Source organism: Pongo abelii, chromosome 1, assembly GCF_028885655.2.
Source record: "Pongo abelii isolate AG06213 chromosome 1, NHGRI_mPonAbe1-v2.0_pri, whole genome shotgun sequence".
Lineage (NCBI taxonomy): Eukaryota > Metazoa > Chordata > Mammalia > Primates > Hominidae > Pongo > Pongo abelii.
In genome coordinates, this window is record NC_071985.2 from 223,501,124 (window position 1) to 223,523,903 (window position 22,780).

The window sequence follows — 22,780 nt, forward strand, 5'->3', positions numbered from 1 at the left end:
GCGCCTGGCTTGAGTAGACTTCTCAGAGCCACAGCCAGTGGCTCCTCTGTTTTATGGGTGATTTTAATGTACAGATGGGTTGGTTTTAAAGGGGCTCTAAATCGTGGCACAGTGAGAGCCCCCACACCCCAGAGCCCCCCAGGAGGCTGTACCTGTGAGTGACTGTGGTATGGGCACAAGTGAAGTAGAAGCAAGGCCCGCCCCCACTCACTGTGCAGTGGTGATGGACAGGCCAGGCGGAGGTGGGCCCCTCTGGCTGGGTAAGAAGGGCTGGGTGTTCAGCTGAAACCCTTCCTCTTGTCCCTCTACCCACCCACCATCCACACTGGCAGGCGGGGCCTTCCCACGTCCGGTTTACAGCCAGGGCACTGTTCAGTGACCAGCCAGCCTGCTGCCACTCCCAGCCACTTGCTCTTCCTCCTCTGGCTCCTGGCGCCATGATGCGCACCTCCCATCTGCACCCACGCACACCCCATTGGTGCTCAGCTGCCGTGGGCGCACATCAGGTGAGCGCAGACAGTGGCAGACCCAGCTCACCTCCTTCCCGCAGGACTGGTGCCAGGGCAGTGCTCTTCCCGGAAGGCTTCCAAGCTCCCCCGGATGGCATCCTGTTGGGCCTGTTTCTGGGGTGCGGGGGCAGGCCTTTTTGGGGGGGAGAGTGTCTGCCCCATGCAGCCCTGGCGCCAGCTCTTCCTAGAGGCCTGTGGCAGTAATGCCAGAGGGAGGCAGCTGGGCTGAGGCAGGAGACAGGGATGTTTGAAATGGAAGTCGAGTGAGATGGGGCCACCTTCGGCCACCACCACGGCTCTGCTGGGGGCAGACACGGAGCCCTAGGCCAGTCTGAATTGATGCTCACTGAATACTTGCCTCTTAGCTGCCCCCCTGTGAGTGGGCCTTGCCCACTTGGGCTCCCAGCACCCAGTTTTCAGTGTCCTAGGAAACTTGGAGGAGTTTTGGGAAGGTGATAGGAAGATAGAGGAAGCCTTCTCTGAGCACCCAGAATGTTTGAGCTTGAATGGAAAGAGATCTGCCCTCGAAGGTACTCGGTCCCTAAGTCCGTGCCCTGTAGGCTCCCCTTGTTCGCTGGCCCGTGTGGGACGGAAGGAAGGCTGCTTTAGGGAATCTTTTTCTGCCCCTTGGCGTGGAGTTTGGAACTGTGTGGCACCAGAACCTTCTCATCCTTTACTGAGTGTCTTCAGCAAAAGATGTTGTTTCCTCTCCAGTTCCCCCTTGGCATTTGAGAATGGGGTGCCCGTCAACACTCACTCTCCTGCCTGTTCTCCCTAAAGCCACGGGGTAAAGGAAGCCTCATGGTCCTCTGAGGAGTCCTCATGGCCTCCTGAGCCGCTCAGGGGAGACGGTGGCTGTGACAGCTGACGGCCCACTTCAGTGCAGGTTGCGAAGGGGCGGGGCCAAGACGCGGGTATCTGCCCAGACACAGCGGATGCCTGGTTCCAATGTTTCCATAGACGCCTGTGTCATCTTAAGGAGCAGATGCTCTGCTGTGCCTCAGTTTCCCTAGGTGGCCTCTGTCAACAGGTGCTCAAGGTAAAAGATACAGCAGGAGAAACACAGGAAGAGACAGTTGGGAGTGGCAGCTGGGCGGACCCGAAGAGGCTGCCCTGGCCCCTCTTCTTCCCCTCGGCATGGGCCCTCCTCTGCTTCCTAGCAGGCAGGTCAGGCAGCAAAAAGGCAGTTGGCCTCCACCACGACCCAAAGACTTGCTGGGCTGAAGCTGCCTGAGGCCTCCCCAGGCCTGCCAGATCCGATAGAGGCTGGGGCCGCCCACTTCCTGGTTTGCAGGTCAGCGCTTGCAGGTCAGTGGTGAGGTGCAGCTTGGGAGGGGAGGTCACTGGCCTACCCTCCACCCTCGTCCAGACCCCCGGTGGGCTCTGATGGCAAGGGGGCCACGCTGGCAGGTAGCCAGTTGCCCTGTTTCTCCTTGATGCCTGCATGGAACCAGTCCTGGTTTCAAGCCGGGAATGGAGGAGATCCTATGAAAATGATGATATGTGACAATCAGTCACAGCAATTAGTGTTTTGGTTAACAGGCCTTTTTTGTTTTCTCTCACCCAGACAGAATGTCACAAATAAATCCTCTCCTGCATTTGCATATTAATTGGATCGGAGACGTCAAGCATCTTTCATTAAAGAAAATGATCTGCATATTTGGAGACATAAAATAGTTATTTTGATGGGTTTTTTTTCCCCTAAGATCAGGGGGTGGGGGAGGTAGGTGATAGGAGCAGTAGAAATTGAGGTAGAGTGAAGGAAAGCCAGCCAGCACCTCTGTCTGGAGTTAACCCTGTGCAGTCTGGAGTTGATGGCCAACCTTGGCCAGAAAGATAATTAATACGCAAATAAATCAAGGAGCCGAGGGGACCCTGGGCACCGGGCAGTTGCCTGAGGCCCAGGAGCCCAGCTTGGCTCCTGTGCAAAAGGGACCCCCACCAGAGTTACGGGCGAGGAGGCAGGATGAGGGCCCTCTGTGGCTTTGCTCTTAAATCCCTCCCTCCAGAGCCGGTTGTGGCCCTGAGCGGGGCGAACCTCCCTGGGACGGTGGGCGGTAGGTAGGGCATGGGGTCGGGTGTCCACCTCGTGTCCTGGAGCCATTGGCCGGGCCCATGCGGCACCCATGCCTGCCTCTCCCCTTGGTCCCTTGGCCAGCCCTAACCCTCCAGCTTCCACTCACCCTCCCTCAGCTCACCCACCGGCGTCCACTTCCTCCCCATTCTCTGACCTTGGGCTTCCCTACGCCCTTCTCATTCTTTGCCAGCAGTCCTCCCTCTCCCCAGATGGAAAGTTTTCTGGGGGCAGCAGAAGCGAAGCCTGGAGTCATTATCACATGTACTCGAAATAACCCAGAAAGCTGCTGGGCCCATATTAGGACATGAGTCCCGTGGAAAGCCAAGCGAATGTACAGTTTTTGATAGGCAAATGGGACTGCCCAAGTCTTCCCACCTTCCCCTCCAGCCTTACGCTCCAGGGCCTTGGTGGCTGCTTTCATCAGTTTTCAGGGCAGGCAGCAGGGGCGGCCTCCTCTAGACATTTCTGAGCTTCCCCAGGCTCTTTGGGGAGCACAGTGGGAGGGCTGGTCAGTGCTGCCAGTCCCTCTGCCATCACCAGCCCCAAAGGCACGATTCCTAGTTACCATATCCTGGTTAGAAAAGAGTTTAGCGATGGTGATGATGATGACAATGATCACAATGATGAGTGGCACCACGTTTTCCACATAGAAATGTGTAGACACTTTGCTAAGAGCTTTACCCTCATCGCCTCCCCAAACCCTCACCACAGCCCCCTGCGACAGGCACGATCATCGCATGCATTTTATAGACAATGAAATTGAACCTCGGAGAGGCCAGATCACATGCCCGTCGGTACCTACCAGACTTCAGAACTTGCAGCCAGATCCGAGCTCTCTGTGGCCAGGCCACAGGGCCTCTGGGCAGAGCAGTGGGGACCGGCAGCCGCCTGGCTCCTGGTTTGATCCCAGCTGACTATTCTTTTTGTGCGCAAACACACCGCACCCTGGTGCTGTCGGAGGACCTGTGTTCAGGCTCCATATCTCTGCACTGCTGACCTCTTCACCGCACCAAGAAGACAAGATTTGCCTCCTCTCAGGGGCTGGGAGCTGCCTCTGGTGGCTTCTGTGGGCCTTTGAACCCCGGAGGTGCCTGTTCCAGGCCTGTGAGGATCCCCCATGCTCTTTGTGTGCAGTTTTTGCTTGGAACGTTGAAGTGCCCAGTTCCTCTATTCCCATACCCTGCTGCCTCCTCTCACTGTGCCAGGCTCTGGGACCCACGGGCTTCAGGACTGGGCAGTACCCGAGGGCATGGCCCAGCTCCCTGGTTGAATTGAGTCATGCATCTGCTCACCTGAGCCCCCTTCCCCATGCCCTACAGGTGGCCAGCCTCTCCTCATGCTCCAGGTGGACCTGAGTGTCCCTTAGAAACTTGTTCGGTGCCACCTTCCCCACAGCGCTGCTTCTTAGGGATCCCTTCTCCAAGCACTCAGATTCTAAATGCATAGCGTGTGCAGCCTTAGGCCATCACCCTGAACTTCAGGGTCCCTTGTCTTGGGCTACCATTCTCCACAGTGCATGGGCAGGTTGCAGCTTTTCAGGTCTAAAGAGAAGGCAGTGGGGTACGGTCAAAAGAACGAGGGCTTTTGATTCAAATAGAAGAGAAACAGCCTTACTGTTCTTAGGAGCTGTGCCTTGCCGGCAGACCTCCCTTCTCCGAACCTGAGGCTCTCCCCTTACAAGAAAGGGGCAGGGGGCCAGGCGCGGTGGCTCACACCTCTAATCCCAGCACTTAGGGAGCCGGAAGCGGGCAGATTGCTTGAGGTCAGGAGTTCGAGACTAGTCTGGCCAACATGGTGAAACCCCACCTCCACTAAAAGTAAAAAAAATTAGCCAGGTGTGGTGGTGAGCGCCTGTAATCCCAGTTACTCGGGAGGCTGAGGCACAACAATTGCTTGAACCCGGAAAGCAGGGGTTGCAGTGAGCCAAGATCACACCAAGGAATTTGATGGCTTCATCAGAAATACCAAATGCACAAATGCACTCCAGCCTGGGCAACAGAGCAAGAGAGACCCTGTCTCAAAAAAAAAAAAAAAAAAAAAAGAAAGAGGCAGTAATTCTTCTTGTGGGCAAGGGTCTGCAGAATGATTTGGCTCCTCCAGGTTAAGTGCCCAGTCATAGGTGTAAGATAGAGCAGGCTCCTGCGGATGCCAGTGGAGACGTTGTGGGCCTGGGTCTGCTGCCCACTCCCCAGTGGGTCAGGACTCCAGCAGGGTCTCCTGGGCTGAGGCATGGAGGTAACTGTGTCCCAAGGCACTGGCAGCTCTGCCCAGCCTGTTCCTTTCCCACCCTCTGGCCCTCAGCGACTTTGGCTGCATGTGCCTCTGGCAGGGCAGAACCAGAAGTGGGGGCCTAGTGGCCTTCCAATTTGGGGTTCTTGGAGAAGGGGCCTGGCGTGCCCTCCTTGGGGAGCAGGTGGACAGACTGGATGTTTTATGGAGTCTGGGGGAGTCCTGCGGCAGCTGTATCTGTTAAATGCCAAGAAGCCAAGTTGGTTTAATATGATTGTAGCCACTGCTTTGATAAATCAAAATAATTAAAAATAATAAATTTGATTCCTCAACCAACAGGCTGTGTGTGGGCGTGGGGCCTGGGCTGCCGAGCCAGGGCTGAGGAGGTGGGAGTGGGTACGGGGACCCAGGAAGGCCTGTCTTGTGGGATCCTAAATGGGGAGTGGACGGCAACAGGGCAGAAGGGGAGACTGCGAACCAGTCTGGGGAGGAACATCTCTCACTTAGCAGAGCCGAGCCCTGCTGTCCACAAGCCTGGGCTGGGGCCCCAGCTGGGCCTGCCCCTGGCCCTGTGGCGTTGGGCCAGCCTCAGTTTCCTCATCTGTCTAATGGGAAGGCAGTTCCGCCCGCCTCCCAGAGCTGTGGGAAGTCGGGCTTTGCTGAGCGTGTCTTCCCAGTGTTGAATGAGCCTCCGTAGCCCCCTCGGCCCATCCCTGCACCCCCTTTGGCGCTGCCGTGGCTGAGGCGACCAGGCGTGCTCACAGCATCTGCGCAGCCTCGAAGGCCCACCAGCATGCCCGGACTCTTCCTCCCACTGATGGCAGTTGTCCTAACACAGGATTGTTCTGTTTATGAGGACGTCCTCCGGTGCAGGACGTCTCTATTCATAGCTCCCTTCGGCTTCCAGAGTTGAGTCAGGAAGCCCCATGCCACGCCCTGGGACCGAGTTCAGGGTGCCGGCAGCTCTGACATTGGTGGGGGGGGAATTGGCAAGGTTTTTCCACCTCCGCCCCTGTCCCCTGCCCCCTGCCCCCCATCCATGTCCTCAGGAGCCGTATTTGGTGTCTGATCCCAAAGTGTCTGAGCAGCTGGAAATCTGAACTGGTTGGAGGGGGCAGGCGCTGGTGGGGAGGGAGGGACAGGGTGTCTGTCTCTTTAAATGCACTTTGTGTCAGTGCGATAAGGAATTTGATGGCTTTATCAGAAATACCAAAGCTTTATTTAGCAGGGTGAGGCTCACACCACTCAGCTCCACACAATCTGCTGATAAATAGCAAAAAAGAAAAGAAAAAAAAAAAACTCCAACAACTCACCAACACCCCAGCATAGCAAGGCAGGAAAGATGCAGCGGACAGAAAGGCAGAGAAGTGAAGTGGGAAGTTTGGGGAATTGGGGAGCTGCAGAGAGTGGGGGTGGGGTGAGTGGGTTCCATGGGAACTGCAGGGGCTTTTTGGAAAGTGCTAATAGGCAGGCATTTGTAGATTCTTCCGTCATTAAGTAAAAATACTATAATGATTTTGATTCTTCCAGAGAAAGGGCTTGTTAAGGAGACACACCCTCCCCAGTGTCCTCGCTGGCCGTCTGTCCCTTCTGTTCCTGCCCCTCCAGCAGCCCAGCCCATCCGAGTCTCCCTAGGGGAGCCCTGAGGCCCAGCCCTCTGCTACGTCTGTGCCCTGGTACCCCGGCTGACTGTGCTGGTGAAGGCAGGGGCAGCCTTGAGATGGGGGAGAAATTTGACCAAACATAGAAGAGACTGCCAGGGAGAGAGAGCCGCCTGTCATTGCAACTCCCAGAAAGGGGCCCCCACTCCGTACAATGTGGCTAAGGAAGCTGGAGAGGGGAAGGCTTGAGAAAGCCTTTGGAGGATGGACTGACTCCATGCTCAGGGCCGGGTCTCAGCCCAGGGCGGTGGCCTGGCCCTGCCTACTAGTGGCATTCCAGGACTTTCTGTGCTACCTGCCACTGGGCAGCTCTTGGGGCGCCCCTCCATCCTGGTCAGTCTAGATTTATTGTGCTGTCTAGAGGGTCAGAAGAACAGCAGAGTGCCGCTTCCGCCTGTTCTTCCTCTTCTTACTGTCTCTGCACCGGGGGATTCGTTCTCCTGCCCTCGCTTGGGGAGCCCCTTCCCTTGCGTCTGGCTTTACGCTCAGCACAGGGGCTCAAGTGCAGCCACCTTCAGTATCCCCCCAGATGGTCCATACGTCTCCCTCTGCCCACTGCTCCCCATGAATCTTTTGATGTGAGCAAGCCAGATTTAAGCCAGGGTCCCCATCCATGCCTCTCTGCCTGTGTCTCTTCTAGCCGGTTTGTGCATGTGACTTCCTCTGGAAATGGAGGCAGGTATCAGCACTCCCGGTCTACCCGAGAGCCGTGTGATTGGGTGCTGTGGGGTGTGGATTGGGTGCTGTGGGGAGCGGATTGGGTGCTGTGGGGTGCGGATTGGGTGCTGTGGGTTGTGGATTGGGTGCCGTGGGGAGCAGATTGGGTGCTGTGGGTGTGGATTGGGCTGTGGGGAGCGGATTGGGTGCTGTGGGGTGTGGATTGGGTGCTGTGGGGAGCGGATTGGGTGCTGTGGGGAGCGGATTGGGTGCTGTGGGTGTGGATCGGGTGCTGTGGGGCGTGGATCGGGTGCTGTGGAGAGTGGATCGGGTGCTGTGGAGAGTGGATTGGGTGCTGTGGGGTGTGGATTGGGTGCTGTGGAGAGCGGATTGGGTGCTGTGGGGAGAGGATTGGGTGCTGTGGGGAGTGGAGGAGGCATCTCTGCTGCCTCTCTCTGCCCAGCTGCTCCCAGGCTTCTTGTCCCTTCCTAATGGCACGATCCAACAGAGCCAAGGGCTTGGGGTTCTCACTGCAGACCCTGCCTAGCCCGGGTACAGGGCTGCTTCTACCATCGTAGACAGTCACCAAGAGATGACTCACAGAGTTGGTTGAGGAAAAGAGGTTTCTGCCCACATAGTTGTCCCCAAACACGGCCGAGAGGCCAAAGCTTGCCAAGGCCCACGAGCAGACCCCTCAAACAGGATGGAGGTTGCTGAGGCCAGAGGATGCTTCTGGGGCAGTTATGTGGAGCCCAGAGTTGGGCCAACTGGAGGCCAGGGTGGGCTGACTTGGAGAGTAACTCTGAACTGGACACCTAGTCCCTGGAGCTGAGGAGAGGTGGAGCCCGCGTGCTCCCTAAAGTCAGCTAACGGAAGGGAACCTGGACCAAGGTTAGGCCCGCGGCTGAGCGGCGGCAGGTGGGTCTCGTAGGAATTCCTCGGCTTTAGATGCTGGAGCAACAGGACTGGCATGGCTGCTTGGGGAGGGCCAATGCTGGGCTGGGCGGAGACAAGGGAGCTCGGAGAAGAGGGTGGGGGCTGGGCTGGCCAGGGAAGGGGCAGAGGGTGGAGGAAATTGCAGAAAGGCCGAGGCCCGGAGACAGACAGGAGGAATAAATGGAAGTGACAGGGTCAGGCCAGACCTTTGTCCTGCAGCCTGATTAGAGAGTCTGCCCTGGATTTCTGAAACTTTGGGATGTTGTCGGACAAACTAGAGCTTAATTCTGTCAGAGCGCTGGGGAGATTAGAATTGACATCCTGGGAGCACATTCCTGGCTGGGCAGAAATCCAGCCCCCGCTGGGAAAAACCTGTGAAAGCACGGCCAGCCCAGTGGTGGTGGCGGGGGGTGCCCGTCAGCACCAGTGGCCACTCCAACCTTGTGGGCCGGAGCCAGGAGCACTGGGAGGGCCAGGTCGTTGGAAGACTCTGGTGTAGTGGAAGCCGTGGAGGCTCAGCAGAGCCACTGCTGAGTCTGAGTTCCAGTTCTGTGCCTCATCCTAGCTGTGCTGCCTCGGGCAGGGAGCTTAAGTTTCTTTCTTTCTTTCTTTCTTTTTTTTTTTTTTTTTGAGATGGAGTCTTGTTCTGTTGCCTAGGCTGGAGTGCAGTGGCACGATCGCGGCTCACTGCAACCTCCACCTCCCGGGTTCAAGCGATTCTCCTGCCTCAGCCTCCTGAGTAGCGAGACTACTACAGGTGCGTGCCACCACACCGGCTAATTTTTGTATTTTTCGTAGAGATGGGGTTTCACCATGTTGGCCAGGCTGGTCTCGAACTTGTGACCTCAGGTGATCCACCTGCCTCAGCCTCCCAAAATGCTGGGATTGCAGGTGTGAGCTACCACGCCCGGCAAGAGCTTGTTTCTTAACCTTCATTTTCTTATCTGTAACATGGGACAGTTTGCCTCTGGACCTACTGAATTTTCCTTCCCTTTGAAGTTGAAGGCGTAACCTTGGGAAGCCAAGAGGGATGGGTTAGACGGTGGTGGAGCTCCTGAGCCAGGGCCTGCTGGAAGACAGAGAAGGTTCCCCTTGCAGAGTTCCCTGGTGCAGGGCTGGCCAGCAATGCCAACCCGGCAGGGCTCTCTGGCTCAAGCATGTGAGAGGTGGCTGTCCCCACACCACATGTGTCCTTTCCATCAGCCACCTGTCCTCATCAAGCCTGGAGAAGCCCAGCAGGGGACTTAGAGATGGCCTTGTCCCTCTGTAAGAGCTCCCAGGAAATCCTCACCCAAACGAAGAGAGCTGAGCGAAACAGATGGAGGCCTGCCTTCCGGGAGCCTCCAGTCCAGGATGGCTGGCCTTAGAACCAGAGAGGGGGTTAGAGGACTACAGTGAGGGCCAAGTGCCACAGCCCCAAACCATGCTGTTTCCGGAAGAACAGGGTACCCCTCCCCACATCCCTCCTGACTCTAATGACTCTTAGATAGTGGTAAATATTTTGGCTAATGTAGACTCTCATGGCAGAGAGCAAAGCTGTCTGCAGTTCAGGACCTACAAATTATTTATTAAAGATTTGAGATGCAGTGCAATTATGTGGAAAGAACCCAAAAAATTAAATAAATAAGTAACAAAATAAATAAATAACAGCCCCACTGGCCTCTTGAAGGCTTGGGAGCGGCACATGATTGCCGTCTTGATGAAATCCCCCCGGATGTAATGAGCTGATTTTCTGCTGTTAATATTGCATCTGCTGATGAAGGATTCGTTAGGATAATGGAACGAAGCTAAAATATAAATGACTCCCTGTCAAGAAGCAGCTTTTGTTTGTTGATCTCCTGACAGTTCCTGGGCCAAGGCAGGGGTTTATGTGTGTACATGCATTCTGGAACAGGCAGGAGGGCAGGGGCAGGAGCTTGGGGGGGCTGCCCCACGGGCCTGGCTCCCTGGTTATTCCAGGCTTTCCCTTCGAGGTGGGGCTCCTCAACCTTGGGAAGCACTGGAGCCCTGTGGGTGGGGAAGTCATCGACTCAGACCCATCCAGAGGGCCCTTGTTGCACTAAGATGCTGAGCGGCAGCAAAAGTTATCTGGGGAGCATGGTGGAGAGATGGATTGGCTGGGCCGTGTGTATTGGGATCCGTACAGGAGAAGAAGCGCTGTGTGTATGTCGGGAACAGCAGCCCGCGGGGGTGTGGAATCACAGGCACTTGAGCGAGGGGTCCTAAGGGGAGGTCCCTTCACTGCAACCATCCTACCCTTTCCGCCTCGTCCTCTCCCTCAGTGATCACACAGCACATCTTGTGGAGGCCTGGGAGCCCCCCTCGGATGGTGGGTTCTCAAGCAGAGGGGAAAGATGGCCCATTTGAAGTCACCGTGTCTCACCTACCCGCCCCCCTGGCTTGGCTTCCCCAGCACCTGCCCTGAGCTGCCACATGGGGACAAATTCCTTCTCTCCCTAGCAGTTGCTTTTTTAAAAAAAGCGATATCATTTTATTTTACTTTATGGTGGTAAAATGCACACACCGCAAAATTTACCATTGTAACCATTTTATTTTATTTTATTTTATTTATGTATTTATTTGAGACAGAGTCTCACTCTTGTCTTCCAGGCTGGAGTGCAATGACACGATTGTGGCTCACTGCAACTTCCACCTCCTGGGTTCAAGCGATTCTCCCTGCCTCAGCCTCCCGAGTAGCTGGGATTACAGGCGCCCGCCACCATGCCCGGCTAATTTTTGTATTTTTAGTAGAGACGGGGTTTCATCATGTTGGCCAGACTGGTCTCCAACTCCTGACCTCAAGTGATCTGCCTGCCTTGGTCTCCCAAAGTGCTGGGATTACAGGCATGAACCACCACGCCTGGCCTGTAACCACTTTAAAGTGTACAAATCAGTGGCATCAAGTACATTTGCAGAGTTGCACAACTATTAAGCTAGTTCCAGAACTTTTTCATCACTCCAGACAGAAACCCTGAACCCCTTAGCAGTCCCTCCCCACTGTCCCCTTCCCCCAGTCCCTGGCAACCACTGCTTTCTGTCTCTATGGGTTTACCTGTTCCGGATATTCCATATTAATGGAATCATACAACTTGTGGCCTATTGTGTCTGTCTGGCTCCTTTCTCGCTCAACATTTCCGGGTGCATCCACATTGTAGCCCATATCAGAACTTCACTCCTTTTTTATAGCTGAATAATATTCCATAGTATGGACAGGCTCCATGTTGTATGTCCACTTCTCAGTCCGTGGACACTTGAATTGTATCTACCATCTGACTGCTGTGAATAGTGCTGCTATGAACATTCATGCACAAGGTGTTTTTTTTTTTTTTTGAGTACCTGTTTTCCATTTTTTCTGGTATATGCCTGGGAATGGAATTGCACCATCTCTCCTAGCTTCTTAAAGGCAGGGACCCTGGAAACTAATAAGAGGTCATATTTATTGAGCACTTGCTATGTGCCACCTACTGTGCTAACCATTATTTCTGCGAGTCCTCAACAGCACAGGAATGGAAGCTCCCTGAGGATTGAGTCTTTGGTTTGCCAGTGTTCTCTAGGTCTGGGACAAGGATCTAATAGCATATAGTAGGTGCTCAAGAAATATGGAATGAACTTCCTTTGAGCTAGGTACTCGTGAGCCCCCACTTTTCAATGGAAGAAGCTGGGGCCTGGAGAGGTTAAGCAGCCTGCATACCCAATTTCATGGCAGGAGGCAGCAGAGGCAGGATTCAAACTCAGTTCTCACCAACTCGGCTTTTGTATGCTGTCTTTTTCTTTTCTTTTCCCCCAAGACAGAGTCTCACTCTGTTGCCCAGGCTGGAGTGTAATTGCACGATCTCAGCTCACTGCAACCTCTGCCTCCCGGGTTCAAATGATTCTCATGCCTCAGCCTCCCGAGTAGCTGGGATTACAGGCGTGCACCACCACACCCAGCTAATATTTGTATTTTTAGTAGAGACAGGGTTTCACCATATTGGCCAGGCTGGTTTCAAACTCCTGACCTCAGGTGATCCGCCCGCCTTGGCCTCCCAAAGTGCTGGGATTACGTGAGCTACTGCCCCCCGGCCTTTTGTAAGCTGTCTTGTTTTCTCTTCCTTGTGCCTGGCACAGCATCATGCACACAGTATGTGCTCAGTGAGTGCCTGATGATCTCGCAGTGGAGCAGGGACAAGAGAGATCTAGGGTCACTTGACCTGGCACAGGGGCTGGGGAAAGCCTGGAGCAGGTGTTGTCTTTCTGTGCATCTGTTGGCGATGTGCCTCTCTGTTGAGAGGAGGCACTGCCTACCACGCTAAGCCCTGAGCTGGCAGAGACTGGAGTGGGCACTGCTAAGCACCCTCCCAGCACCTGGGAAAATCTTCTTGCTGACTCCTTGGCCAGAACCACTCCTCACCTTGACCTTCAAGGCCCTTAGAGAAAAGGAGAGCAAAGTAGGCCACCAACTTGGACCCTTCCTCCTGGGGAGACTAGGGGTCCTGCCCAACAAGATCGGGCAGGGCCACTGGGAAATGGAGGCATTGCTTCCTCCTAAGGGGGTCTCAGGAGGGGTGGGGAGGCCAGCTTTTCTCCTGGAGCCTTGAGAGAGTCAGGCAGGGCCTCGAATTCACCATTGAAGTCCCTGGCCAGGCATGGGGACCACATAGGGCAACATCCCACGAAGGACTTGAGGCCCTGACTGGGGAAGGTCCAAGACAGGCAAAGGCGGGCTCGAAGCTGGTGCTGAGCCAGCCTCAGGGTGGAGGGTCAAGTTGAGGTCTCCTGCTTTTTAAAAATTACTATGATTAAAAACACTTCTTAAGCCAGGTCTTGGGAGAGCAAGGTGGGAAAACCCATTTCCTGTCCCCAAAGGACGAGGGCCCTTCCTCTTGACCCTATGTAGACTTTTCAGGATTCTGGGCCAATTCCAACCAAGACTGTGCCTGGAAAGAGCCCAGAGCCAATCCAGAGGCCTGCTCTGACTCCGGGGGCTGGACAGCCACCCCCACTGCCTTCGGGGCCCAGGCTCCTTTCCCGAGGCCTCTGTCTTGATCGGGCACCTGCTGGCCTGTGCGGGCCGTCGGCCCCCTCATTGTCCTGCTAACCACTGTGTAAAAGTTCTGGGCTTCCTCTGACCTTTCCGTTTTGCCTGGTTATGCCACGGGATCCCCCTGGCGCGCATCCCCCTGCGGCACAGCGCGGGGCACTGCTCAGCCCCTGCCTGGGGCCTTTCTCTCTCCAGCCGTCCTCCGGGTAGCACTTTGATTCGCTCTTTCTTTTCTGCTCTCTTTCTCTCTCTCCCTCTCTCTCTCTCCCCCTCTCCCGCACTCTCTTTCTTTTTCACTCTTTTAACATGCTTTTCCTAAAAAGTTTTTTAATCAATCAAATTTGAGGCAGAAAATAGGTTTTGTCACGCCTGGTCCCGGGGTAGTGTGACTCTCACTCAGGCTCCTGACAGCTCCTCAATACAGGAAGGAGGCCAAACAGAATATTTCTCCGGGAAAGTGCCCGTTTCCATGACGCTGCCCCTGTTGTCTATGCCGCCCCCCTCCTCACACTGCCGGGCTGACATGGCCCCAGCCCCTGTGAAAGGGCTGGCCAGGGAGAGGCTGTGCATGAGGATGGAGCTGGGGGCAGGGGGAAGGAGACGCAGTGGAGTCGGGGGGCGAATGGGCAGCCCGACAGCTGCCCCAAGCCCCCATGGCCCCAGGAGGCCTGGGGAGCAGGTAGGAGTGCTGGCCGAGGAGCCTGGCCTGGTGCCTCATAAATATGGAGCTGGGCAGCTGTGGGTGAGAGGCTCCAAAGCCAAGTCCTGGACCAGCAGCGGCTCCAGCAAGAGAAAACTGCAGATGGAGGAGGCCCCTTCAGGTCCTGGTACGCTGGTCCCTGCTGCTTCTCTGCCCGTCACTCTCCCCCATCCCATCTCTCATGGCATTCCCTCCATCCCTCACCCATGGCCGCCCCCGTCCTCCATCCCTTGCTTCCTTCCTGCCCTCCCCCGACCCTGGTATCCCTTGTGCCAGAGGAGCCTCTGGTCCTCCCAGCACCCAGCCCACCAGGCCCCACTCCGAGCCCCCAGGTCTTCCCTCTCCAGCAGGCCCCCAGGTCTTCCCTCTCCAGCCCACCTTCCCTCTTCCTCCTTCCCCTCTCAGTCTTTCACCCTCTTCTCTCCTCCTCTTCTCGCTCTCTTTTATAATTAATGATTAGTTTTAATTGGTTTGCTTAGGCAGCCTGACAGCAAATTAACAGAAGCCAGCCCAGGGCTGCCGGGCTCAGTGAGAGACCACTGTGCTTCAGAACCGGCCAGGAGAAGGGCTGGATGAGGCTGCCTCCAGGCTCACTCTCACGGCAGGCCCCAGGGATGAGATGGAGGGAGTGCGGGGCCTCACCTGGGCAGGTGCAGCAGCCAATAGGAAGAAGGCACCAGGCTCTTTGCACACATAAGGGCTCACGTTTGCCAACTTTTCTCTGTACTTTTGTTTTTCTTTTCCTCCTCCTCACATCCCTTCTGTGCTCTTCTTCTTACCCAAGACATTGCTGGTGTCTTCAGAGATTAAGGGTGGGTAAAAGGTGGGTAGGGCCACTGCCCTTAGTTTAGGGCAGGGTTTGCTTTTGGTATCACTCATCCTCACTTGTGAAATGGGATGGTGGGATGGGCAGCCTGATGCCTCTGGGGCCAAGATCCTGCTTTTTCACATGGACAGGAGGAAGGGGGTCAGAAGGCTGTTGTCACTTTTAGCTCAGCTACCAACCAACCATCAGCCCAATAGCCTGGAAGCTCCAGGACCCAGTTCTGTTTCTGATTTGCCATCTACCTCTGGACAGAACTCTGAACCTTTGGGTCCTCAGTTTTTTGGCCAGAGTACTTAAGATTAGGAACATTGGATGGATGGATGGATGGATGGATGGATGGATGGATGGATGGATGGACAGATGGACGGATGGCTGGCAGAGAATGGGTGTGTTGGCATTTCTTAGGCACTTTCTGCCATGATCTCTGAGCACATGGCTTTTCTTTCTTAGCCTGGAAGAGTTCACTTCACTTTAGCCCCGCTGAGTGTAGGGCCCCTGCTGTCCTCTGGGTCTTCCCAGTACTGTGCCTCTCCCCTGGTCTTGGAGAACCCTTCCTTAACTACATCAGCTACCAGGTCCCAGATGTGCCGACCACTTACTCATATGGGCCACTCACAAAGCAGACAGCGGGGACAGTGAGAGGCAGAGAGATGAGAAAAGATGCCCAGAGAAGGAAGAAGAGACCAAGATGAACTCTCGGCTACTTCTTAGGCCCCCACTGGGGTCCCAGTATCCCAGGGTCCCAGATCCCACCCAGGGACAGCTTCCCTGCTCCCATCAGCCAGGACACCTGCCCTGGGCAAGTGGGGTACAGGACCCCGTGCGCGTCCTGGTCCCTGTATGTACATATCTCTGGCCCTCCCCTCCCTCCTCCACCCCCGACCAACTCCTGGAAAGTTTTCTCCCTGATTGTTCTGTGTGATCAGATCTGCAAGTTGCTCTCTAAGCTTCTTGTCACATTTTGACTTAATGAAGTGCAACTGCTGAGGGATTTGGGTTCAGCGCTCCGGTCTCCCGCGTTCCCTTGTTGTCAGAAAACAGGGGTGGTTGGGGACGGCAACACCGCGCTGCAAGTCGTTATCATTCCGGTCAGTCTGTTTAACACAAAATTAAACAAAGAACTAATTAGTGCCTCATGAATTAATAAATGCACAGTTGCCAGGGAGGATGGGAGGGGAGAGAAAGGTGGTGGAAGGGAGATACCGGAGTTGTGGAGTTGGGGGGCTTTGGGGGTCCACAGGAGGCTGGCCAGGGTGCCTTGAGAGATCTCAGACAGGAGTATGTGGGACGGACGGGATGGTGAGGATGACACCCCAGCTAGGGCCCTGGGCCGACCAGCCAGGACTCGAGCTCTGACGGCTGAGCCCACCTGGTGCCTTGCAGTGGAGGCCTGGGGGTCTCCATCCCTGGACCCTGTGACCCTCCCTGCCAGCCTCCTCCTCCGTCCTCTCCTCTCCTGGCCAGCTGCTTCTCTTTTCCTTACTCCCCCTTTGCACAGCTCCCCATCCTCTCTACCGCCCCCTGTCTCAGGGGTCTGCCCAGCTCTCTGCAGACCCCCCGCCTCTCATCATCTGGATGAGATGGGCATCAGAGGCCCGTGGGGCAGCACTTCCTAACCACTAACCCACCGGGCTCTCAGCCCTCCCAGAGCCCTGTATCTGGCAGGGTAGGCTCCGCCCCAGTGGGCACCCTCTGCCCAGGCAGCCCAGCACAAGCGGCGAAAGCTGGTGGAGAGCCGAGCCCTCCTTAAGAGGACGTGTCAAGTACAATTAGCATTATCTGTCTAAATATGTCCTGGGAACCGGAGAGCGGGTGGTGGGACTGGGTGGCATTCCGGGAGCCCTGAACAAGGTCACCTCATCTCCCGCAATCCCCCCAATCTGATTTGGGGATTACATAGCCTAAGGAAATTGGTGTTATTCCTCTTGCATCATTGATAAGCCACAAATGAGGGAGAGGGGAGAAGAAAACGTAACAGACAGCCCTCCCCAAGCCTGGGTAGGGTTCTGAGGCCTGCAGGTGCAGGGCCTGGCTCGAGCAAGGGTTGGGGGGCCCGGCCAGCAGGCTGGGGGGAGGGCTCCCTGAGTTTTCTCTCCACGTACACACAGGCTGCCCCTTTGAACCTGGCTCCCCAAACTCATTCTCTGGGCAGGAGGGCCCCAGCCTGGCACGCTGGGCTGGGCCGTGTGTTGGTTAAAGTCTCCACGTTGTCTGACCATCGTCCCTCTCCCTGCACGGTCTCTGGACATGAGCCGTGATGACTCATGGGTAGGACCCCGGGGTGGAAGGTGCTGTCGGCAGCCTGATCCTGGGGTATGGAGGCTTCCTGGTGCCTTGGCGCCTGGCCCGCTCTTGCCCCTCTGTCACCAACTTGCTAGAGCGAACGGTTTGGCATCTGTCATTTTTATGTTCAGGGGCCCCGGGGAAGAGAGTAAAGGAGCAGTTGCTGCTGTATTCTGTCATTGTCCCCAGGCATCCCTGCTAGGCTGCTGCAGTTCCACAGGAGCGTGCAGGCCACTTCACCAGCACCCCCACTCCCGGCCTCCTCCACGGAGCAGTGTGCACGGCACGGCTGACTCTTCTCCACCTGGCTAGGGGGATCCTGAGGACCACATTGCCCCTGCAGTCAGTTCCTACCGCTTTCTGACTGTTTTGCAAACTGTGGCTGGCATATGCCTGAATGAGCCAAATCAGAGCCCACCCGGCATGCCTGAGTTTCTGGCCCTCTTGGCTGGCCCTGGAGCATCAGCCCCTGAGCCCATGTGGGACAGGGAACGCTTGGGTACTCAGGAGGGATGGAGGGCGTGCACTGGGGAGTCATGGGCTTGGAAAGGCTAACAGGGCTCCTCTCTCTGCCTCTCCAGGATGAAGTGACACCTCCAGCTACATCCGAGGAGGCTCTAGGACCCGCTACGAGGTAAGGCCTGAGCCCCTCCCTGAGCCTCGCGTCCTCTCCCCCACTGGTGACCACTCACCTAATGCACGTGTCACCCTGGGCTGGGTTCAGTCCTGCTGAGCACCCAGGGAGAGATGAGAAGGTGGAGATGGGGAACTGCAGCCACCCCACCCATTCCACCCTGATGGGAAAAGATGCCCTCCCGCCAGTAGGATCCCCTCGGTGTGGCTTTTAGGCTGGAAATGGTCTGGGGACATATGGATTGCAGACTTTGGGGAAGGAACGTGCTCAGGGCAGCATGGGGCAGTGGGGCACCTGTGGTGGCTGGGCTCAGGTTACCCAGCCTGCAGTGCCCACTCTCACGGTGCTATTGCCTCCATGGCGGTGGTCGGCTGTGCCTGGACGTGCTGCCCAAGCTCTGCCTCAAGAACTGCATGGACTCAAAGGCCCCAGAACCCCAGTCCTGCCTTCGCTCCTCGGAGGCTGTGCCACCCCTAGTGGCTTCCTCCATCCTCCCTAAGAGGCTGGCAAGGAGAAGGCCACGGCTGAGGCCAGGACAGGCTGCCATGTCTTGCCTTTCCTCAGGCATGGGGCTCCCCCGAAGTCCAAGCACACGGGGCTGCCCCAGCCTGGCCCAGCCTTCGCGGGCTGTGTCAGTCCCCCAGGTGGTGGCGCGAGAAACCGCGGGGCCACCGGGCCTCGGGCCCCAGGCAGTGCTGTGTCAGAGGTGACCGGTGGAACGCCAGTGTTATGTAAATAGCGGGGCCTGCCCGGCGGGCGAGCTGGCTGGCTGCAGCCATCCATCATCCCCGCTTGGCGGGGCGGGGGACAGACACGGCACCGCGCGCCTGGCTCCAAACCTGTTTGTTTTCCCTTTGTCTCTCGCGTTTCGGGCCCTGGCTGCGACCGACCGGCTCTGGGTTTTGTCCTACCGGCCCCCTTCCCCCCAGGAGGATGGAGAAGAGAGGAGATTCCCCGGCTCCCACCGCGGCATCCCTTTCGGACTTCAAAGGCTCCCCCAGCATTGTCTGCGCTGGCGGGCAGTGGCCCTGAAAACGTGATCAGAGGCGGCCCGGTGTAGGGCAGGCCCGGCCCGCGCCCTGCGCTCTCACTGGGGCCGGTGGATTCCTCCCTTTGCCGCCAGCACCACCCTGGTTACAGCTCCGTCCCGGGTCCTCTCGGCCTTTCTCTCCCTGGTGCCCCTTCTTGCTCCCTTCTGGCCACTCCTGTCCTCCTCTTAACCATGGCCTCACCCCTGTCTCATGAAGTTGAGAATTCTAGAATCTTCAGAGCTGCGAGCCTCCATGCCTTCACATGGTCCGTGAGGATCTGAGTGCCTGGAAGGCTTCTCAGGATGCCCCAAGCTGGGACCAGTTCCTGGATATTGGCTTCCCACGCCGTGCCTTGTTCTCTGTCCCTTCCTTTGCTCTACCCTCTGATCGTGAGAACCTTGCTTCCTCTAGAAACCTCCGCCCATGAGGTCCTGACAGGGTAGATACGTCCGTCCCCAGGCAGCAGGGTGAAGCCAGCCATTCCGTGTCCTGAAATTCAGCCCCAAGTGCTTCCATTCTCTGGGGCAGGGCTTGGCAGATGGGCCACCTTTGACCCACAGTCTGCTTTTATAAATAAAGTTTTATTGGAACACAGCCATGCCTATTTGTTCAGGTATTATCTATGGCTGCTTTCACTCTATACTTGCAGAGAGAGTTGAATGGCTACAACAGAGACTGTTTGGCCCACCAAGCCTAAAAGGTTAATAATTTTCTCTCTGGCCCTTTAGGGAAAAAGTTTTCCGGCCCCTGCTCGAGAGGTTCTAGCTCCTGCACTTTACTCTCTCTCTCTCTTTTTAGTGGTGAAATGTACATAACAGGAAATTTACCATTGCGGCCATGCTGAAGTGTACAGTTCCCTGGCCCTAAGTCCAGTCCCAAAGCTGTTACAGCCATCATCCCGCCCTGTGCACGTGTCTTCATCGGGACTGCTCTGAGGGGCCAGGCGCATTTGTCTGGGAGCCCTGTGCTGGGGTTGCAGGGCTGTTTGCAGTCCTGGTCTGTCTGGGGGGCTCCCTCCCACTGCTCTCCTTAGGACCTCCTTCTCTGCTCAGTCCCTGCCTCAAAGTCTCAGCTCTTCCTCTCCTCTGCAGCCAGCCCCTGCTTCCTCGGAGCTCTTGCCCCCGCTGGCATCCCGGGAGCCCTGCAGTCTTTAGCAAGTTCTCTCACCTCAGATCCACAGATCCATTTTTTTTTTTTTAATTTTTTTTTGAGATGGAGTCTCGCTCTGTTGCCCAGGCTGGGGTGCACTGGCGCGATCTCAGCTCACTGCAACCTCTGCCTCCCAGGTTCAAGCAATTCTCCTGCCTCAGCCTCCCAAGTAGCTGGGACTACAGGCACGCACCACCACACCCAGCTAATTTTTTATATTTTTAGTAGAGACGGGGTTTCACCTTATTGGCCAGGCTGGTCTCAAACTCCTGATGTTGTGATCTGCCCTCCTCGGCCTCCCGAAGTGCTGGGATTACAGGCATGAGCCACACCGCGCCCAGCCCTCACAGCTTCCTCTTTTGTAAGGGGAGAATATCTACTTTGCAGGGTTGTTGGGACAAGTGAGTGAGTTGTTGTGGCTGAAAGTAGCTTGCCCGGCACCCACCAGGTAGTAAGTGCTCGAGTTCCCACCTGCCTGCATTCCAGAGGCTACGGCCATCTCTGGGCAGATTCCACAGAGCTCCCTACCCTCTGCCCTGGGGGCCTCGGAGTCTGACCCTATGGATAAGGGTGGGCTCCTGATTCCAGCGAGCACCTTGGAAAAAAAAGCCCCACAGGTCGTGGACTGGCAGCCCTGGGTCTTCTATTTCTGTGTCAGGGCCCTGGGAATCAGCATAACCTCTGAGCGCCAGTTTCTCTATTTGTAAACTGCTGTCTGCTTCCCAGGCTTGTGGCAAGGAGGAGCTGGGGTGCCTGGGAGAAGCTGTGAAGGCTGCGTTATCGGGAGCTGCTGAGGGGTGAGCAGGCCGAGGGGGGAGTCCAGGTCTGAGACTGGGCCTATAGGTGGTGGGTGGGAACCAGGCTGCAGTCTGGCCGAGAAGGCCCTGGAGGTTACACAGTGGGTGCTGGCTCTGTCCAGGACCAGGGACCAAGGCCGCCCTGGCCCGGTTCCACTGCTGTGGGCCAAGGTCGGAATCAGGCTCCAAGCCCGAGAGGAAAGGCTGGCAGGGAGTGGGCAAGGAGACGGGAGCTGCGCCCGCAGCCAGAGGTCTGCTGCAGAGTCTGCTGGGCTTCCTCTCGTGCTAGGTCTGCTGCCGTCTCTCTTGCTGTCCTCTTTTTGAGGGCTCCTGGCCTTTTGTCCATCTCTCTTTCCCCTCCAGGCCTCCTCTCTGCATCCCTCTATTTCCTCTTCCTCCTTGCCTTCCCACCACCCATAGCACCCCCACAACTCCATGGCACTCTCTCTCTCTCTCTCTCTGCCTCTCCCTCTCTCTCCTTTTCATCTACTCGGAAGGCTTTACTTTACTTCCTTGTCACCCTAATTGATTGCATTAACCTTTCAGCGTATTGGATTTCCCCGGCATCGTGCAGAGAGCCCTGTGCAATATGCTTATAATCTAAGCCATAATGGACAGTTTGCAGTCAACAAGCCCCTTCTCCCATCGGCCCCATTGACATCTCTCTTGCCCAGGCCACCGTGGCCACTTCCCCCACTGGCAGGGGTGGGGCAGTGGAATGGGGCTGGGAGGAGGCCGACACAAACCTGGACCCACCGATGGGGTTCTTGGCCTCCCTCTCCTCCCAGCACTGCCTCCAGCCCCGCGTCTCCCTCTCCAAGCTCCCTGGCCCAGGTCATTGCCAGGCCTCTGGTCTTTGTGATTCCTCTTGGCTTGGCCTTCTGCCCTTGGGACTCTCTGTCTAACAAGTGACTGATGGGGCCAGCTTGGATTTTGTGGGTGAGTTCCCTGTTCCACCCAGATGCTTCTCAGAGCAAATCGTTCCTCCTTCACTAGCCCAGGAGGCTTTGGGGAACGATGATGGTGGCCACTTCAGGAGGCAGGTGGTGGATAAGAGGAGGGGTCTGAGATCTCTGACCTTCACTGGCCTCTGAGCCAGTGGGAGGCCTCTGTGGACCTTCTGGAAGCTGGGCATGCTCCTGGAAAGGGTGCAGGTGCATAGGGCAGACAGAAAGCAGGGGATCTGCTGAAGCCAAGGCAAGAGGGTGATGAAGACCCCGCCAGGGCTGGCCTGTGGGGAGCAAGGCAGCAGCAGCTCCTCCCAGCAGGCAAGGAAGCAGGCATGTGTCACCTGGGTTGGGACCTGTCCTTGCACTCATCTCAGGATTGTGTGATTTGGGTGCTTGGTAGGGGACGTCTCGGAGTCTCTATTTCCCATCTAATGTTTGGCAGTAGCTCTGAGCAGATCCACCTGCTGTCCGCAAAGGAAGAGAGACGCCATCCAGGCAGTGGGGCCGGAAGCCCAAGAGAAGCCTCCGTAGGCAGGACGGCTTGGCCCAAAAGGAGATGGGCCGGGGGAGGTGGAGGAACTGAGGCCTGGCTTGTCAGGCTGGTAGGAATGGGCTCCCTCAGGTCGGCTCCTGGATGGGCACCTGTTAGTTCAGCAGGAGGCAGGAAAGCCAGCCCCCCGTCAGCTGCCTAGTCCTAGGGGCTCAGCCCCAGGCCTGAGCCCTGGCCCCGGTCCGTCTCGGCCGAGGCTGCCAGCCCTCAAACCAGCAGCCTGATCGGCCGAGTCTTCATTCACGACAAGATGGGATGTCAGGTTGAATACATTAGTGTCAGGCTGGAGGAGCAGGACGGAAGCTCCCATTAGCCCTGGTGGTACTTCCTCTCTCCCGCACTGTTCTCCCCCCAGCCCTTTGCCTATCATCTCCTCCTTCTGACCGCGCCCCCCCCTCCTCCCATCACTCCATCACTCTGAAGGGCAAGCTTTGGCGAGAGGGGGCTGGACCTAAGTCCTTCCCATCCTCTCCCAAGGATTTTGGGGGTGGGCAGAGGGCACAGCAGGGAGAAGCCAGGCAGCGAATTAAAGTTTGTGATTGTCAGCATCAGGAGAAGCTAAATAACCCTCTAACTAGTATGAAGGTGAATTCACGGTCTGCTGCACATGGAGAATATGAGTGTCTGCAAGATGGGGAGAGTGCGGCACGGGAACCCGCCTGCCACGGTGGGCAGCCTCCTCTCCAGGGACCCGGGCGGGAGGCAGGAGGAGGACCACATACCCGCTTCCCTGCCAGGGAGCAGCTGCCCAGGAGCCCCACCAGACACCTG

At 56.6% G+C, this 22,780-nt stretch overlaps 1 protein-coding gene across 2 annotated transcripts in view; it reads left to right on the forward strand.

Moving 5' to 3' along the window:
* Nucleotides 1-22,780, forward strand: part of CASZ1 (castor zinc finger 1) — a 157,579-nt gene that overhangs the window by 73,031 nt on the left and 61,768 nt on the right. Inside the window, exons 1-2 of one of the 2 annotated variants that reach the window (XM_063720031.1) lie at nucleotides 13,509-13,916; nucleotides 17,480-17,532. The gene's annotated coding sequence lies outside the window, so the exon portion shown is untranslated. Of the gene's footprint in view, nucleotides 1-13,508; nucleotides 13,917-17,479; nucleotides 17,533-22,780 lie in introns of those variants that run through there. The other variant, XM_063720025.1, reaches the window with a different exon arrangement.